Consider the following 5,000-nt stretch of genomic DNA (forward strand, 5'->3'; position numbering starts at 1 on the left):
TAGAAATTACACTTTCTTCATTTAATTAATTGTACTTTCTTTATTTAATTAATTGGATTACAATATGGTGGGAATTCCTCTTTCATCATAAAAATTTATCTATACAAAAAGATAAAATTAATCATATTTTCTCTTAAAATTAAAAAAAAATCTTCATTAATTCCTTTGCACTAGGAATTATACTTTCCTTATTTAAATATTTGAATTTCAATATGGTGGAAATTCCTCTTTCATTATAAAAATTTATCTATACAAAAAGATAAATTTAACTAAAATCTTTCATAAATTATACATTATTTTAGCATTCCAATTTTATTCTCTAAATCATTGGAATACATGGATTTTCAATGTCTTGGGGATTACTCTTTTAACATAAAAATAAATTATCAAAAATTTCTCTTTTTTCTAATTTACTAATTATGCATAATCATAAAAATAAATTTCTTCATGATTACGATGAGAATCATTCAATTAATCTAGAATGATAATTCCTAGAATATAGTAGGAAGTCCTCTTTTCATATTATGAATGAAAATGTTTTATGTGTTTATTTTACAGAAATTTTGCCATAGCTCCGCTACTATTACTGATAATTCTCAATTTAATTGAGAGAATGAAGTTTAATATTATTAGTATAATTAGAATGACCACTAATTGGATCATTATCTAATTATGGATTGATTCATAATTTCTCTATGAAATAAATATCATAAAAGCATTAAAAAGCCATTATTTTGGCCTCCAATTAAACAAGCATAAAAATTACTTTTGGATTAGAGAAATGCTTCATGGGAAGCTTCATTTGGATTGAGAATAGGTCATAGGAATGACCTTTCTTTGGGGGGAGAGAGAAAAATGCTTGAAAACCATTAAAATTAAGCATAAATAAAAATTTATGTGTTTCTTTATTACAATACATTAAAGCATTTCAATAATATTCAAAAGCCATTCAAATTAAAGCTTCTCAAGCTTGAGAGAGGTTGAGAAGAAAGAAACATTTAGAAATTATAGAAAAAAGACCATAATCCACTCTTTACCTCCTAAAATGCTTGATTCTTTAGTCACTATAGAGGCCCCCAACCAATCAATTGGTTTGGTATATTGTAGGAGTCACCAAAGAAGATTGAAGAGAGAGAGAAGCTCCAATCTCTTCAATTTTGTAGAGGTTTTTAGAGAATAATAAAAATTATGCTTAGTTTAGAGAGAAGATTGAAGAGAGAGAGAAGCTCCAATCTCTTCAATTTTGTAGAGGTTTTTAGAGGATAATAGAAATTAAGCTTAGTTTAGAGTAATACCGACATAGTTTAATTCACGGATAATAATACAAAGGAATGAGGGTTTATTTATAGGAGAGAGAGGCTACTAACTGAGTCCAACTGAGTTCTAGAATTTTCCAACTTCAGTTTGGCTAGATTTGGACAAGTTTTGGACCAGTTTGGCTCCCTTTTTTATTTGGTTTGATTTGGGAGAGAGGAGAGACAAAAATATCCAATTATTTTTTAGTTTTAAACTCATCTAAGCATGTGAAATGGGCGCCTCCTTAAAAGTCTCCCTTTTCCTTACACGTGTCAAAAATGCATGATTACTCCAAAATATCTTATTTTTTTATTGATACACCATAATTTTTAACTAATAAACTTAGTACTTGGTCAACTCTTCATCTTATGTAGGCATTTACTCATTTTTCGGTATTTTCTTTTGTTCTTTGGATTTATCTTGTCCTGACACTTGGTTTAATCTTATTAGTCCATAGGAACCTTAATTGGACTATAATAAAAAAAAATTGAAAATCTGGACCCTTAGGCTAAGGTCTTCTGAATCAATTTAATTCCAATTGCACCTTAGAAAATCTATTTTGATTTTCTGTTTCAGGGAAATATTTTTTTGATATTTGAAGAATTTATTTATCCAAAAATATCCCAATTTTGATTTACCACTCTCTATAATTTTTTTATCTCACTAGGCAAAACAAGGAAAAATGATATTTTCTTGTATTCAGAATCATAGAATGATATTTTCTTGTATTCAGAATCATAGAATGATTACAAGGGATTGAAGTAGAGACTTATTTGATATTCAGGATGAGGAGGAATCTTACAGCAAGTGTCTTGATTGTGTGTATGTGTTAGTGTTGTGTATTTGTTGTGTGTGTGTGTGTACATGGTGTGTATGTTTTTATTTGTGTATCCATAGCGAGTATCTGCATGTATGTATGTGTGAGCATGTGAATATACTCGTGTGTACATGTATGTGTGTGCACGTGCAGGTGCATATGTGTGTGTGAGTGTATGCATATCCATGTGTGTGCACATGTACTTGTGTATGTGAGTGTATTTATGTGCTTGTGTGCATGTATACACATATGTGTATGTGCAAGCTTGAGTATGTGTGCAAGTGTGCATATCTCTATATGTTGCATATGTGTCCATGCATGCGAGTGTGTGTATGTGTGTTTGTATGCGTGTGTGCACGTATCATGTGCTTGTCTGTGTGTTGTGTGTGTGTGTGTGTGTGTGTGTGTGCATATCTCTATATGTTGCATATGTGTCCATGCATGCGAGTGTGTGTATGTGTGTCTGTATGCGTGTGTGCATGTATCATGTGCTTGTTTGTGTGTTGTGTTGTGTGTCTGTATGCGTGTGTGCATGTATCATGTGCTTGTTTGTGTGTTGTGTTGTGTGTGTGTGTTTGAATGCGTGTGTGCACGTATCATGTGCTTGTCTGTGTGGTGTGTGTGTGTGTGTGTGTGTGCATGAACATACATGTGTATATGTGAGTGTATTTATGTGCTTGTGTGCATGTATACACGTGTATGTGCAAGCTTGAGTATGTGTGCAAGTGTGCATATCTCTACATGTTGCATATGTGTCCATGCATGCGAGTATATGTGTGTTTGTATGCGTGTGTGCACGTATCATGTGCTTGTCTATGTGGGGTGTGTGTGTGTGTGTGTGTGTGTGTGTGTGTGCATGAACATACATGTGTGTGCGTCGACATACACATAAATCTATTTATATATACATGCTTACATACCTATAGATACACATACATACATAATATATATACACGTGTGTGTATGTATATTCTCTCTCTTACACATGCACATAATATATATATGTGTGTGTGTGTGTGTGCAAGCTTGAGTATATGTGCAAGTGTGCATATCTCTATATGTTGCACGTGTGTCCATGCGTGAGTGTGTGTGTGTGTGTGTGTGTGTGTGTTTGTATGTGTGTGTGCACATATCATGTGCTTATGTCTGTGTGTTGTGTGTGTGTGTGTGTGTGTATGTGTGCATGAACATAAATGTGTGTGCGTCGACATACATATAAATCTATTTATATATACATGCTTAATACCTATAGATACACATACATACATAATATACGTGTGTGTGTATGTATATTCTCTCTCTTACACACATACATAATATATATGTGTGTGTATGTTATGTATATTACATAATATATATGCGTCTGTGTGTATGTATATTCTCTCTCTTACACATGCACATAATATAATATTAGAAGATATGTGTGTGTGTGTGTGTGTGTGTGTGTGTGTGAAGGAGGGGGGAGGGGTGGGCAATTTGCTTTCTAATGTATAATATATATATATATAAGAAACTCATTCAATGAGTAAATGGTTTGATGGTGACAACTAATTGTGAGCCCCAATGCATCTAGGTGTGTGGGAAAGAAACCCCCAAACACTTGTCTTCTCTTCTCCTTTCTCCTTTTCAAAAATTCTCCCTCTCCTTTCTCCACATAAAGGGGTGGGCACTCTTCCTTTATCTTGGAAAAAAAAAATAGATTTCCAAGATAAAGGGTGGGCACTCTTTCATTTTTTTGGGAAAAAAAAAGATTTCCACGTGTATGCAAGCATGGGTGAGTGATTATGTGTGCGTATATAAGTGTGTTTGTATACGCCATGTGCACATGTGTGTATGCATGTGTACATGCGTGTGCATGTGTCACAGGACACACCCTCTCGCATAGAAGCATATCTGTGTCTCTCTCTCATATGCATTCTCTCTATGTCTTTGTCACGTGCACATGTAGTGTGCACTCTCCGTCTCACAAACACACTCTCTCACATATAGAAACTCTCTCTCACACAGCTAACCACACGCACGTGTGTGACTGTGTGTACACATACGTAATGTCTTTATATATAATAGTATTAATATAATATAATTATACATTTACTATATATGTATATTGATTTATATATCATTATTATATTATATTATTATATATTTACTCTATATATATATAATTTTCTTATTATATATATATAATTACATATTTTCTTATTTATATTTATATTTTTATATATAGCATTATATTATAAAATATTAGTATAGATTTAATATATTTACTTGTTTAATATCCTTACTTAAGGTGTTTAATATCACCACAATCACCCGCCCATCTGACATTTCTTTACAAACTGTGACCACTCCAATGCACCCTAAGCGAGGATGATGTGTTTGTTGCTGACTGGAGCCCAGCGACCACCGTTCCAGTTCCGGGCGAAATAGCCTGCCCACAGCTCTTAGTTTGTAGGACACCTTTTCCATGGGCATGTCCATGGTCTATAAAGGGTATTGTCGCCCAGCAATTGTTTATCAAAAAGGTGCCTGTCCATAGCTCTCAACCTTTTTCGTGGGCGGGCCCATAGTCTGTAAACACCCTTATTATATGTTTACATATTGTTATTATATATATTTTATGCATATTTATAATATATCTTTGTAATTTTGTATTATGTTATTTTTTAAAATTTCTTCTCTCAACATACTCATGTACTCCTCTCTCTCTCTCTCTCTCTCTCTCTCTCTCCCCTTCTCGAATATGTGACCTCTACTTTCCTTTCTCTTTCTCTCTCTCCTCTACTTTCCCCTCCCTTTCTCTCTTTGCCTTGTCCCAACACTTGGCCCTTTCTCTTTCTCTCTCTCCTCTACTTTCCCCTCCCTTTCTCTCTCTCCTCTACTTTCC

The sequence above is a fragment of the Cibotium barometz genome, chromosome 56 (genome assembly GCF_041138505.1).
Source record: "Cibotium barometz isolate CiBa-2024 chromosome 56, ASM4113850v1, whole genome shotgun sequence".
NCBI lineage: Eukaryota > Viridiplantae > Streptophyta > Polypodiopsida > Cyatheales > Cibotiaceae > Cibotium > Cibotium barometz.